At 39.9% G+C, this 16,128-nt stretch overlaps 1 protein-coding gene across 9 annotated transcripts in view; it reads right to left on the bottom strand.

Annotated features, from left to right (window-relative positions):
* Positions 1-16,128, bottom strand: part of tara (SERTA domain-containing protein 2 taranis) — a 273,063-nt gene that overhangs the window by 216,375 nt on the left and 40,560 nt on the right. For 5 of the 9 annotated variants that reach the window (XM_076625895.1, XM_076625894.1, XM_076625897.1 and 2 more), the window contains exon 3: positions 5,728-5,847. The gene's annotated coding sequence lies outside the window, so the exon portion shown is untranslated. Of the gene's footprint in view, positions 1-840; positions 948-5,529; positions 5,645-5,727; positions 5,848-13,220; positions 13,353-16,128 lie in introns of those variants that run through there. The other 4 variants (XM_076625900.1, XM_076625901.1, XM_076625899.1 and 1 more) reach the window with 4 other exon arrangements.

The raw sequence follows: 16,128 nt of genomic DNA, 5'->3' as shown, positions 1-16,128 counted from the left end.
CGAGAGGGCGACTGCCACTTGCGACAGTCATTAGACACTCGCCATTAAGTACCGCTACTGATTCGCATCTGCGTAGATTAGGCGATTAAGTTAAGCGAAGAGGGACGCGTCTGCGAAATTCGCCGAGGTCAAGTCGTCGCTGCCAGGTAGCACAAAATTGTCGATCCATATGTTCGTCAAGCGGCAGAAACTGAATATTATTTTGTCGTTTGAATTTATTTCTGGACCTACACTATGGGTGTGTTTGCATGCTTGCAGCAATCAGGTCGAATCATTGCCGCTTTTATCGTCTTTTCAACGTTGTGATAGAAGAACGTTTCTCCGCTGTGAGTTCTTTGCTCAGAGCAGTCACTCGAAGTCAGCCCAACTTGATCGCTTAATTTCATTCGCCTTATCGTTCATTCTAGTTAACGCCAACTGGTGTTTTCTAGGATCAGAAATTCCAGGCCTAATTCTAACAGATTTCTAGATTACCTGGCGAGATCAGATCAGAGGCGAAAGTCGGATCTACGAGCTTCGATCGATCTTTATACAGCTGAGATCGATGGCTGGTTGCTCGTCACCGAGAGTCACTTTTCTCGAGAATAACTTTCGATCGGATGCGGCTATCTGGATTCACAGGGCGGCGGGCAAAGTTGCGCACAGTGGCGTACAAAGGAAAGTTTATGAAATAAGAAGTACGAAATGTAGAAGCTGCAACTTCTTCCTTGGCTAATTATTTAGCGTTGCGCGAGCGCTTTCAGCATATTTCCAACAAACTGAAATTTCGAAAAAGAAATTGAAGAATATTTCGCGACAAGCCAACGACCGATTCGCGTTAAAAAGGAATTCTCGACTTACTTGATTTTTTAATTGCTCCAATTCACGCAACTTGATCAATCTGAACGAAGCTTTACGATCACCAGCAGTAACAAGCTTGCATCTGCACGTTATTGAAAGCGTCAGCGTTTACCCTTCGACCCTTCGTTTCGTATTTTTTCGTCCCTCGTCGATCGGCGTTCTTTCTCCTTTTTTGTCCCCTTCTTCTTTTATTTCACTCTTTCTCCATTTTGCTTATTCCTGATTGCTTTGTTGGGTTCATTGGGGGCGGAGGGGGAAGGGGCGACTCGAGTGACATAACTCTTGCGGGACTTTTTACAGCGTCCACTTTGAAGCTTGTTTTTCGCCAGTTTCAAGAGGCGTTTTGCACGATCGCGGCAATTTTTACCGGCAAGTTGTGTCGCACTCTGCATTCGCTGGTTAATCAGCCTGATGTGATGCGTATAACGAGACAAATCTACGGATATGCAAATGTTTATTATCGTATTTTTCCTTCCGCATTATCATTTGTGATCGATTAAGCTCTTTTAATTATACGAAGCTTCTTCCCTGCAAAAAATGGATCGCTTCTTTGCCAGAAAGATAGATTACGTTGACAAATGTATCGTAGGATTATTGACATAACGATCACGCTGAAATAGACTATTTAATTACAACGAAATTTTTATTCCACTGGAATTCCACAACTATGTAAACCTCCAGTATATTAAATATAAATTTTATCCATAAATACGCGAAAATTCTCATGTACTCAAATTTCCAGCCCTTTTCCATTACCTTTCCAATGTCATTAAAACCCTCCATCCGCATACCGGGTCGTCCACGAGCAATAGTCTCGCGTAATTTTTCATTTCTCCCACGTTTCTCTCGAAACTTTGCTTTCGATCAAACGAGAGAAGATCAGGGTAAGAAATAGCAACAAATACTATTGCACGATATTCTAGAAACTTGGAAATGTGTTCGAGAATTTTGCAAGATTTTTCCAAACGTAAAACAGCGTACAAATCCGAGCTGACAGAAGATAACACCGTCGCTTGAGAACGAATCTCTGTTTAGCAAGACGATTAACAAACTTCCTTTCCAACGATGATCTTCCAGCCAACGTTTACGTATTTCACGCTAATGGCAAAGCATTACGATTTACACTGAGAACTATAGCGATCTATCTTCCTTCTTCTAACTTACGCGCGAGGAAAAACAGAAAATTGGAACGCCTGAAATACGTGCACACGTGCAATCTATTCGTCACACATCGCCACCGTGTACAGAATTTTACATCTCTATGAACGCGACTGAGTGTTCAAAAGCTAAATAAAGATCACTTCGAATATTTCGCATAATCTTGTATTTGCGCGCGTTCTGTATATTTTTACACCTCTGATTTCCTCGTAAATGGATAGACGCGCGCAGCCTATTGACAGATATCGTCGGACAAATCGTAGAGAAAAATACGGAAAACAGCAGACGACAAACTGTAGCTTAAAAACGGTTTGCAAGTCTTCTTTACGAAAGTAACAACTGGGATCCGCGTGAAAGGAATACGCAGCCTCAACGCGGCACACGGCCAATAATTATCAAACTAATCAGACTTAATGCGACTGGTTGCGTGACGCAAGTCGAGTTACGCGACGCTTCGAGGAATCGACGATTTCCATCGCACGATGCGACCGCGAAATACATTTTCGCGGTACGATGCCATCGATCAAGGAATTCGCGCGAAAAATGGAAATATCAGCTTGTCCGAAAAGTGTCCTTCTTTCGCTGTTTTTCACAACGATGCAGCTTCGTACAGACGTGAAACCGAGTCTGTGAAATGATCGTACGTAACTCGACGAAATAATACAAAAGAAAGAAAGAAACTTTTCGGACGACCTACTACTCGCCTCGTTAAAAGTAAAATTCCGCACATTTTCTGAGAAGAATATCGAACAATATGTTTCAATCATCGCGAATGAAAAGTTGTAATTATCAGAGTAGAAAGCTTCGACTCGACGTTGTTCCTTATTTCGGTATTATATTTATCGATATTTTTTAATTACAATTATAATACAATTAACCGGCAACATATGTCACGTGAATTTTAATATCCATTGTCCTATCAAAATGGGAAATGTAAGTTACCGTGTAATTGTCCTGTAGTCTTTGTACAGTGCAGACACGTTTGTGAAATTCCAACAACAACAAGCTAATAAATACGCATTTCTGTCTTCGTTTTCCTTTTTCCATTTTCCATCCCTTTTCGTTTGAAAATCTGCCAACGCTTTCCAATTTCCTCGGTATCTTTTCTCAATTTCAATTTAAAAAGTGTCACAAATTATTCCAAGTATCGTAATACCGTAATCAACCGCATAATAAAACTAAACCTAAACGCAACTTAAAGTGAACTATGCGAACGACATTTCAGCGCGGAAAGTAGACAACGTTGATAACGTGAAGTTCTCTAATGTTCACGCGTATTGCTATCATAGAAAAAGCTTCGAGTTCTGCATAATTTGATTAATATCCTGCTATCCTGCTATCGTCCGCGAGAATTGATTGTAATTTTAATAAATAAATAAAAAAAAAAAAATCCTGCTATCGTTCCAACTTTGATAGAAGAAACCTAAATGCCCTTTGTCGATACATTGAAATCCGAGAAAAAGAGTCTACCGACGAAAAATCTCTGCCAAGCCGTTTCGCGAATGAATGAATTTTGAAATAAGTTGCGATCGCGTGTATCGTCGATTGAAAGTCGCTGAAGGCTTACAATTAGTTTGGTATGGCGAACCGATTCGATCAATGAATTTTCTCGCACGTTAATTTCACATCATCAACCGATTTAGTTAACGAACCTGGCGGAGCGTTAATCGTGCTCATTTTACATGGACGTACACGGGAACAAAGAGCAGGAAAACAAGAGGAACGAATGGAGCCGGAGACAATCGGCACCGCCGGGTTTATTTTAAATCGAACACGAGAAGATATCGCTAGCTGGATGGCTTTTATCGATATTACATATCGATTTTGGCAATGCTTCCTTCGATAGATGTAATTAAGCTCCGTGTAACGCTGTTTCCATTCGCTTTTTCAATTGTATGCTCGCGGTCCTGATAGCCGCTGTACACAGAGAACAAGCAGCTGCATTTGTATTTCGTTTGTCACAAGACGTGTTAACAGCGCTGAGATAGCCAGGCGAGTCGTTTCAAGCGCACAGTCTTTAGCGTAGTATTAAATTGCAAGGTGCGCAATTTTGGGGGGAAAAGACACGCTAAGTTGGAAGATGAGAATTTATGATACAAACCGAAGATGCAGACGAGATGTTTCTTCGAGTAACTGCCAGTAATATCGTGCACGGAGATTATCGTCGACGATTGGAAAATCGTATTTCCAAGGAATTTTCAGAAACGAATTGAACAATCTTCTCGATGCCGAATATTTGGCCAATCGGCGAGAAGATCTCAAGATGTGTAATTTTTGAATTCGTTTGAAGGAAGCTCGTGCGTGACACGCTGTGTTATAAAACACAACGTGGCGTAAAGGTATCGCGAAATACAGCGACAGCTTGTAAATAGTGTGCAATTAAAAAGTATGAGCTTTGTATGCGCATTGCGTGGACTGCTATGTGCATCGCATAGATGTAATAAACGTTGGCAGATATTAATAAAAATATGGTCTTTATATGCACACTGTATGTACCACTATGCAGGTATTTGCAATTGTGTGTACGTGTACGTTTAATATGATGCACCTTTTTCCCGAGTATCTCTAGTTTCTGTCGTCTATTTCGCCACGTTATACGTCACAGATCGTCCTTGCCGCAAGAAGAAGAAAGAGCCGAAAGAAATTTTAATTTTAATTACTCAGGACGATGCGATCTGTAGCTTACGGGAAGATTTCTCTGTCAAAAGCGTTTATTTTAACGGTGACACGAACATAACGCCATGCGCAGGATTCGAGTGGATGCAGAGCAAGCCATACGGTGGTCTAAGAGCGCGAGATCAGAAAGAAGATATGATGAAAATTAGTTTTGAAAAAGGTTTCATTTCGTGCGCCATACTTCCGTAGAATTCGTTTTAGTTTTGGTTTCAGTTCTTTGGATCTATCTACGACGCGCTGTTCCCAGGATCTGAATCATGGCCAGATATCTGACTGTATGCACCTATGGGGAACAGCGAGTAATTCCAACGATTCCAATGAAAAGCTCTAAGAAATAGATGCACCTTGAAGAAGAAATATGCAAATTCAGTGACAGATATAATACAAGAGTTGACAACAAGTTACAGTACCACGTAAAAATAATAATTTACTCGTAATTCTCAATGAGAATTGATTGTAAAGAGTCTACGAAATAAAAAAAAAAAAATATTTCCGTAAAAAACGACCCCCCTTTCGGTCACCTCGAAGAGGATATTCCACTGGAGGTGGCTATGCGCGTATTATTTAGCGATTAAGTTAGAAAAATTTGCCAAATGTCCAGCTGGACAAATTGTAAAATACAAAATACTTTCGACTTCGGTAAAAATGTCAAAAATGTGTAAAAAGACTGCGAACTAGAGGAAAATTGAAATATTCCAAGGGATGCACGCTACTCCGCAGTATTGCCAGCAATCAGCAAAATAAATTGCTTCTATTTCGGGAAGATAATCCATTGGTAAATAAATAAATGCTGGAAATAAATAAACGAGCTTTTAACGGATACCGTGCTTCAGAGAAACGGATAAAGCGTCTAACCCAGAGATGATCCTCTAATTATCTTGGCCCGCTGACATTTTCAAGCGTCCGCTGCTATCGCGATCAACGTCCCTCGGAGTTTCTGCTCGATGACAGCCCTCCGTCATTGCTTCTTCTTCATCGAAAGATAAGAGCCGCGTAGAATAAATAATATCTGGCCGTGGTTGGCGTTAATGAAACGCTTTCAATGAAACTTACGCGTGCAGGCCGGCTCTCTGTTACTTCTTCGACCAATCAGCGGCTGTTTATTCCGTTGCAAACAAACTTGAACGTGACTCGCGACTACGTCCGCCGTGGATGGTGTGGCAGGATTTTTCCCTGAAACCAAGTTACGTGATATATTTTACGAACAAAGATAAGGGAGAAAAAAAGCTGTACAAACACAGCACAAGAAATAAATTCTTTGTTTGCTATTTATAATGCGAGAAATATTCATTTCGAAATGTTTACCATTTACCAATGGGACAAATTGTAAATGCAAACAACCGAAACAAAGTGACAAGACGACAGAGATTAAAAGAAGCTGCTTTCCCTTTCGTGTCTCGAAAATAAAAACGCGTCAACCCACCGTGTGCGCGTCTTTCGTTCAAAACTCTGTACGAGCTCGCACTTCTTTCTGACCATTTTCCCATTCTTTTTATTGTCTGCGTTTGTGCAACATATCGCACGATAATACCAGCGATATAATTCCAATAATCAAGTGTTGCTACGTATATGTATATCATATATTCACAGAGGTTTTCTTAAGCTTTCCCTTTTATTTTCCATATACCGCGCTACTCGTCCGATGAGAGACATTTGGCGTATCGTTTTAACAGTCACGAAAGGGAAATCTGTTGTTAGAAACAAGTTGCTTAACACGGCAGGAATCGCAGTCCATGTGATTATTAATTATCGTGCGCGATTATTGCGCTGGCGGGCGCAGGATAGCCGTTAACGAACGATCGTGAAAAATCATACGGGCAAACATATAGAGACGCGGTGCAAATATTACGGAAATTTATTTTTGACGTAAACACCTTTCACGCAAACATTTCGGGAATTTGTTTTCGATAGCAGCGCGGCCCACGACCGACCCCTTTTCCGAGTTCCATATACACACACGGTGAATTCATTTGCCTGCGATAAACTGAATAACTCGATATTTTATTGGGTTCCATGTAACGCAAATTTGTCGAGAGGATCGAGCTGAACGAGACCTCGACACGCGACCCGTCCAACGGCGAAAAATTGCGCGCCGCCGAAACCCGGAAAATTAGACGATGGAATTAGAGAAGCTTCTTGGACCGTAACCAGGCGCTCGTTTCCGCTTTTCCATTTTTCTCGGCTCTAAACGATTTTACCAAAGCGTTTCACCGCGCCAGTTAAATATTCCGATACGAGTGCGTATAATACGTTGGCTAGTTTTATCGCAAGCGACAGATCATCCTTTCGTACGTAAAACAAGCGTCAAAGCCCTTGTATCCTTCGATCAGAACGAAACAAACAAAATAAACGATATAACAAGGGGAAGGAAAAAGGAAAATTCTTCCTTTTATTAAATTGGAATTAAAAATCGCGCACGATGACGGCCACGAGGAGCTTCGAAATTACTTGAAGCTCGCTCGACATTTTGATAATTTCTTATTCATCTTTTAAAGTTGCATCAGTTAACTGATAGAACTATACGAAGTTTAATTGATATACTAAAACGTATTTCCATAGGTTTGGAGAAGATTACGTGAATAGAATCGATGGTGATTTTGTTACTCGTTGCACGCTGTATCCGCTCCTTTTATTCATTTTTTAACGATCTTTCATCCATATGTTTCTATCAAATTCTTATTGCTATCAACATCCGAATGGTTTCATCGATACATTTACGAGTTGATGTTAATAAGTTATTACGATTGGTAATATAATTTGGTTAAAGAATTACCAATAGATTATTTCTAACTTTCTTTTTTCATTTGGTGCACTATTTACAATCAATTCCCATTGAGAATTATAAATAAAATTCCTAACTTATCGATATCAATTTATAAATATGTCGATAAAATCGCTAAGATATTGATAAAGGAAATAGGAATATCGATATAATAAATATATCGGTAAAATCATTAAGATATTGGTAAAAGGGATATGAATATATATAAAAACAAGAATGGCAATATAATAAATATATCGATAAAAAAATATTACGATATTTAACATATTGATAGCATCTCTACTTTGTAAGCAAACTGGGTCGTTCAAATGATGCCTGATTTGTTCACTATCTGAATATTCTACCTCTTCTGAGCTTTTAAACGATCTGAAACAATTCCAAGATACCAATCATTGTTTTTAGTTGGTAACTGGTATTTTATGATGGCACGATACTTCCAGTAATGGAACGGACATGATAGTTATTTATGGGATTTCTACGTATGTAACTGTTTAACACCTGGTCTAAAACGAACAGTTACGGTAAATTACATGGAGTGAGCTGCGCGAAGCGTTGCAAAACCGTTGCAAAGTGAGAAAAAGATGGGCTTCTTTTTAATTAAAATGGAACATGGAAAGATTGAGTTCGAGTGAAACAGATGTAAACTCTCGCAGGAACAAAGATATCTCATTGGGCAATTTTTTCTTAAAGTGGCGCATTACCGTTCTGTTGTTTGGACAGCCGTTAGCGAATAGTAAAATTTATTTGGAAATGTTACGACGCCGTATACACTTTTCGCGCGACATCGAAAAATAACAAAGGCAAATACGCTCTGAATTAAAGATAGTTTTATTAAATGTATATTTGTCAAGTTTTTATTTCCATATACACGTGTCTGTATGTTCGTATCGTTTAATTTCTTTATTCTTGCACGATTTTTACGTTGCATTTTGTTGCAATAGAAAATTCGTGTAGATAAATTTCATCGTCGCCGAGACCAAACAAAATAAACTAATTACGCGCGTCAATCTAATTAATCAGTGCACAAGTAGCGCATTAAATAGGATTTTATTCGAGCAATGGAAATGTGTGAGTTGTAATCATTTTTTTTTTTGCCTCGTATGTGTGACTCATAGTATTGAATAACTCAAGAACACGATTCCCTAACTATAGGTGCACGTCGAGCAATAACGTTTACACAAAGAGTAACATTGATACTTAATTACTTGAAACTAATATTTATTGCCCTATGCGCGTTTTATTGCAGCACAGCTCGTGATATAAATACGATCATTAAAATGAGCAGCATCAGCGATTTGGAAAGGACGCAATAAATACTCTGGTAAATGTCAAACGCGACTTATACTTCAGCTGCGATACTAATTTACGAGCTACCGTGTTCCCTATGTGTTAAAACTTATTGTTTTAAACGTTGTCGTAAGAAAAACTGGAAAATGAAATTCTTCCCATGGAGGAAGATAATACGTGAAGATTTTCAACAACATCGCAACAGAATAATACAATAACGCGTTCTAACAGCTGACAAAACTGTACAACACAGATTATTCAGTATAGCAAGTAGTTTTTATTGTTTTAAATATTGTCGTAAGAAAAAATTCAGGAAACAACTTTCTTCCATGGCAAATGACAATATGCGAAGATTCTCGAGAATAAAACAACTTTTACAACGCAGATTGTTCGTCACAGGTTGTTTTCCTTTATTGCTCTAAATATTATCGTAAGAAAGAATTAAATGGATCCAGCAATATGATAACAGAAGGAGCGCATGTCTTGTTTTAAATATTGTCGTGAGAAAAAATTCAGGAAACAACTTTCTTCATGGTAAATGACAATATGCGAAGATTCTCGAGAATAAAACAACTTTTACAACGCGGATTGTTCGTCACAGGTTGTTTTCCTTTATTGCTCTAAATATTATCGTAAGAAAGAATTAAATGGATCCAGCAATATGATAACAGAAGGAGCGCATGTCTTGTTTTAAATATTGTCGTGAGAAAAAATTCAGGAAACAACTTTCTTCATGGCAAATGACAATATGCGAAGATTCTCGAGAATAAAACAACTTTTACAACGCAGATTGTTCGTCACAGGTTGTTTTCCTTTATTGCTCTAAATATTATCGTAAGAAAGAATTAAATGGATCCAGCAATATGATAACAGAAGGAGCGCATGTCTTGTTTTAAATGTTGTCGTGAGAAAAAATTCAGGAAACAACTTTCTTCATGGTAAATGACAATATGCGAAGATTCTCGAGAATAAAACAACTTTTACAACGCAGATTGTTCGTCACAGGTTGTTTTCCTTTATTGCTCTAAATATTATCGTAAGAAAGAATTAAATGGATCCAGCAATATGATAACAGAAGGAGCGCATGTCTTGTTTTAAATATTGTCGTGAAAAAAAATTCAGGAAACAACTTTCTTCCATGGCAAATGACAATATGCGAAGATTCTCGAGAATAAAACAACTTTTACAACGCGGATTGTTCGTCACAGGTTGTTTTCCTTTATTGCTCTAAATATTATCGTAAGAAAGAATTAAATGGATCCAGCAATATGATAACAGAAGGAGCGCATGTCTTGTTTTAAATGTTGTCGTGAGAAAAAATTCAGGAAACAACTTTCTTCCATGGCAAATGACAATATGCGAAGATTCTCGAGAATAAAACAACTTTTACAACGCGGATTGTTCGTCACAGGTTGTTTTCCTTTATTGCTCTAAATATTATCGTAAGAAAGAATTAAATGAAAATTCCTTTTAGAAGATAAGCAATATGATAATAGAAGGAGCACATGTCTTAGTTGATCAAACTGTAGAGACCAGCTTGTGCAGCGCAGATTATTCGCTGCAGTGTTTAATTTATTATCACGTGCTTAGAATCGCAGAAACTTCCTCGTACTATAAAACGCGTCGTAAGGGAAACGAAACAACGAAACTGCGGAGTAAATAGCCATCAATATGCACAATCAGCGTGGATCTCTGCTCGGAATAGCAACTTATCATCCTTTTTATCACTCGTTCTTACTCATACGGAACTATCAATAGTTTTATCGTCGTGCACGCCACACTGAACGATATTTCTGAAATCTTACTAAATCCCATTATATCATTTCGATAGTAAACTGTGAATTAAAAATATATACCGTGTAGCTTCGTGTCAGGTTTCGTACCGTATAGATACGAACAAAATTACTATTTGACGAATCAGTAAATTTTGCAAACTGTGTCCCCGAACGAATTGCAAAGTACATGGAAAATAGAGAAAATAAGATGGCTATAAATCATAATTCAAACTCCATGAAACTGGATCGATCGTGTTAACAACGTCATGAGCCAAATAAGCGCGATCGCTCCAATTTCTGTAGATCATCTTGCTAATTGTAATGGTAACGTTTCCCGATACGAAATTTAACTTGTTCTCGCAAATGAACATAAAACGTATTAACAAAATACATCGCGAAATACATCTATTTCAATTTTCCCAAAGATGTTGATTCGTATCAGCAATTACGTTACATCGGCTCGATCTAAGTGCAGATTAATTCTACTGTATCGTATTCTAATTTTACCGTACACGATATATGTTCAACGCGTGCTATTTATTCCAGTTTCATCGTTTTCCTGCTTCGCCTTTTTTTCATTCTTATCGCTTACGAGAGAAACGTTAGCGACGAACGTGAATACTCTGCGTACGTATATTACGTACGTAACGTTGAAAAAAAAAAAAATAAAAAACCAGTTCGTCGCTTGTGTTAGAAGGCTCGCAGTTCTTGGACTTTTTTTCAACAGACAAACCCGGCCGATTGCGTGTAACCGATTATCGCGTAACCTCGCAAACACGTGAAATCACTAATTATGTACTTTCTAGATGGCCGCTAATGGCTTTATCGTTAATGGCGCCGCCTTAAAATAAACTCGTGAATAAATAAACAAAGAGTCGCGGTTTGCCGAATCGACCATAAACCGCGCGAGCGCTGAGAATTTTTCTGCCAAATGATGACCCCATGTCCAGCCGTGGTGGCGGCCATTTTGTTAACAGACCGTGATATGACGTCACGTGGCCTACATGATAACCTCGCTTTTGCCTTCCAACGATAGCCCGTTTCTTCGCGCTTTCACGCTGATATTTTATTACCAAGCAAGAATCATCGCTTGGAAAACGTCTGATGGACGGAGAAACGGTGGAAAAAATTGCCCGCTCAAGCGGCGAGTTGCTGCGCCACTGGTGATAACCTTGGCGGGAAATTTGAACGCCAAGCGTCGCGATTCCCTCGTAACGTTAAAAATCAAGGATGAAATTCGATTGAAATCGTATTTGGATGTATCGAAGATCGTGTTACGATGAAAACTAGACCCGAAAACTCGGTAAGAGAAAGTTCGAGTTATCGTCGCTTTTCGAGCGGACAGGGACTAGATGGCAGGAATAGGAAAATCAATTGCGCGGCTTTATGAGTGACCATACACGCGACCATTAGTAGTCTAGGATAGCTGAACTGGTTTCTTCGTCTCGTGGATCTATAAAAATACCTCTTAAACGTATCTACTGGGTGGTAAATATCTTTAAATGGATAGAAACGATTTTGATGTATAATTAAACGATTACATAGTAGAGACAGAATTAATAATTCGTAATAACAAGTATCGTTATCCAGATATTTTCCGACAGACGAAAATAATTCTCGCATAAAGCAAATGTAATGGAACGATCGGTAAAATGACGAGTAGAAGTAGAATTAACAATTTGTAATGATAATCGATTGCTTGTTAGATGCTCGTTACACGATTTATTACACGAAAATCTGTACACATGTGAAAGAGCTGGCGGAAGTGGCACTAAAAAGATGTTGATATCGCGATCTCGTTACGATCCTCCACAACCTTTGAAACGTGGAAAACGAAGCGCAGAGCGAAATAGAAAAACCGATGAGCTTGTAACTCGAACTAACTATTATTGACTTCGACGATTCGCCTGGGAAACTACTCGAAAACTATCCGTTTCCGTTTCACGAATTCCCGTCGTTTCTGGTCAAATATTAAAACGCGCTAAAATCCCTGAAAAGCGTTCCGGCTCGACGCGGTCCTACGAATACGAAATTATCAGAGGCAAGTAGATGAGATATCGACTTCTCTGTGTTCATCGGCGACTACCTCGCGACTCTTCATAATACGATTCGCCATTTCTGCGTGAATATTACAATTTCACAGCACAGTGGCTCGCTGGTCATCCTTAATTGCGAATTTCTTCTCTATCGCAGTTCAATTTCGCATCAAGTACGAGCTTATTGGCGACAATAGAAGAGAATCTGCTATGTATACGTGCGAAATATTAGTATTACATTACACGATATTTATCGAGAAATCTGGCTTTCTTCGTAATTTTATCGACAACATCAGCAAATTTCTTTTAACGTCATAGAACCGCTGATATTCGAGATCGATCGCATAAGAGGAAGAAGATCGACACGATTATTCTTCTGCCATTCTGTTCAAGATTATTGTTTTTCTCTGTTCACGCTACCATTCTATTGCTTCTGGTCTATTTCATAATCAAGTTCAATATTCCACAGCCACGTTCCATGTACATAGGTTCGATGTTAAAGAAAATTATGTTTCTCGTATATTCGTAAGGTTCGATTCAAACAAACTATGTAACTTCATTGTCGCGTTTCATTGCTTCCAATTGAACGACGACTACCGATACCGATAATATCGATGCTTATAACTTTATTCCCGCTACCGTGTGCATCGATATTCCACCATCTACTTATCAATACGCATCGATGCCAAATAATCGATAGGATTCAGTTTGTATGGTCATCGCTCGATCTCGTCCAAGTAAACGTTCCATCCGCGATGCCGCGATGGCGAAGAACTATGAAAATCGATGAGCGACCGTAACTACAAGTGACTATTCGCGGAATCATCGTCCGCCGGTGGAGGAAGGAAGACGGTTGCAGGCGGCAGCTGAAGAATCGAGACCGCTGCGCAGAAACCGCGGCGGCGGTGGCGGCGGCATCGTCGTGGCCTCATCGACCTAACCTACTTTAGCCGAGGGACGCCTGCACGAGGGCGACGGTGGCGCCGTCGCCCGAGGACGTCCGACGGCGACGCCACAAACTGTGTATATCTAACGGCCGTTCTCCAACGTCCTCGTATCAAGCTCCACCTCCTCTTTCTCCTCGCTCTCCTCTCCGCTCTTCCTCTCCAGCTCGCAGTGTCTCTCCTTCTCTTTTTCTTTCTCTTTTTCCTTTTCCTCTGCTCTCGCTCACCTACTCGCGCTCTCACGTTCGCTCGCTCTCTCCCTCTCTATCTTTCGCTGCTTTTCCTTCGCGCTCCTCGTCCACCCTTTCCTATATATACGTCAGTACGTATGGCCTGGCCGCTTTTTCACCCTAATCGCGACGACCGAAAGCACGGCGACCTTCTTCCCCGTAGCCAACCGAATGGACGACGATTCTCCAGGAAGCGGAGACCAGGAGTTTGCCAACGATCGACGCAAGCCGATGGATGTTCCGCGGCAGTTTCGCCTGGGTTCGCGTGGCAACGATTCCATCGACCAGGTGCAAGATCCGCGTTAAGCCAAGATTTTCGCATTGACAATTGGTAGTCTGCGTGGTGTTTGTCGCGCGATTGGATTGGCAGAATTTGGTGAGGCGATTTCAACACTTGAGATAATCGAGGAAATCGTCCGTCTTCCGGTATCTCCAACAATGGATTCTGAAAGTGAATGTTCGAGCACCAGATTGTTACTTTCATCGTTGTTAATAAAATCGTACTATTTGACGAGAAGAACAAGTCGCCATCTGAGGATCCATGGAACCCTAATTTTGCCCCTAAACGATACGCTGTTCGAGACTCTTAAAGACCAAAGCCAAATGGTAAAGACCAAAGCTGAATGGTAAAGACCAAAGCTGAATGGTAAAGACCAAAGCTGAATGGTAAAGACCAAAGCTAAATGGGCATAGCCCGTAGCAGATGATCGGGCCAAATATATAATATAAATATATAATAGTTTGTTTACGTTTTCGGTCCAAAATTCTCGAACGTTAATAATTAAATGGCAAGTGGCCAACAATCTTCTATTTCTAATTAATTGCCGTATCAGCCTTCCATCAAACCGATGATAGATACGTAGTATCCAAACTTAATGTTCAAAGAGATATTGCCAGCTGTTTGATCGTAAGATACTTAAGTAGGCAATATACGCGAGCTACTATGAATACTATGCATTGAGCACGTAATTCTGTATCGAGTACTGTACGACGTATCGATTGAGTATATCGTACGTACAGCAACAGTAATATTACGTACAACGTATTGGTATTAATTTGTTTTAATAGATTCTTCTCATGGTAGTATTAATATCATTCGACAGACTTAAGAGAAATTAGTTAAAACGAAGTAAAAAGGGAATTAAAATTTGCACGAATTACTATTCGACGAGGGATATTTTCAACTACGTGTTATTCGTTAACTTTACACGAATACAAAATTCTCACAGATGAATAATCTGTCGCACAATCTGGGTCAATTATCACGCGTTTCGTACAAACTCATCGGATATCCTATACTTACGAGTGCAAGAGTACTCACGTACGTACTTATAATTTATGCCATTCATATTTATCGAGCAATCTGTACGAACTGTAATATTCAAGCAGTCGATGAATCCTGTTAATTCTGACCGATCTTCATTTCGGCCAATTATAATGCTCATGAACCTCGAATAATAGAAACTTAGCGACCAAACTCTGTAATTTCATGCGACTATGCATTTTCAAACTTCTTTCAGCATCTCATTAAAGAATCGATGGATCTTGTTAATTCCAACCAGTCGATTATAACACTCATCGAACCCGAGAATAAAGCAAACTTAATTTTAAAACAGGATAACAAAATCAAAGCTTCCTATAAATTGCGTCTAATCTCCGTCTCGATCAATCGCCATACTCGTTAACTTGTCACCAATTAAAATATACTCGAGACTCGATCGTGAAAGAGGATGAACCGAACGCGACGAGTTCACGAATTTCCTCGAATATTTCCTTCTAGTCCTACGCTACAGTAATAAATCCTTTTCTTTTCTGTTTCTTCTTTTTTTTTTTGTGTGTGTGTGTGTGCGTTATCGAGAGTAGAATAGTCCAAGTAGAATGGCGTCGCTTCGGTCTGCGACGTTCCACGTTACGTAATACGGTCGGGTCTGCGTGAAAATCTCTGCCAAGAACAAAGAACATTGACTCGTTGGCTGGCTCGTATCTTCAACGCCGCACGTATCGAACTGGACAGGCTCTCGGTTATTTAGACGTCCAACGACGAGCGTACAAGTTCACGGAAGTTTCGCTTCACGGCGCGGATAGCATGCAGACTGATCAACCTGCGGCGTTCCTGCTTTACCCCGCGTCATTCTCCGCTTCCAGCACATTAAATACGACGAAACGAACCGCTGACTCACAGTGAATCACCGATCCTAGGCCTTGCGGCTGCGAGGGGATGATCCGCGGACATTCCGCGCGCATCGCAGGAATTAACAGAGCTCATAGATAACTGATAAAACACGATGAAATGGAACAAAGTACATGATACGTAGCGTAGACGTGATACTTGTTCGTTCTATGGCTTTCTCTGTTATTCTTTCTTCGGGTTCAGAAGCGTTTGTCTGGATGAATGATCGT

Source organism: Bombus vancouverensis, chromosome 17 (genome assembly GCF_051014615.1).
Source record: "Bombus vancouverensis nearcticus chromosome 17, iyBomVanc1_principal, whole genome shotgun sequence".
In the NCBI taxonomy this organism is placed as follows: Eukaryota; Metazoa; Arthropoda; class Insecta; order Hymenoptera; family Apidae; genus Bombus; species Bombus vancouverensis.
This window is presented reverse-complemented; position numbering and strand designations above follow the sequence as displayed.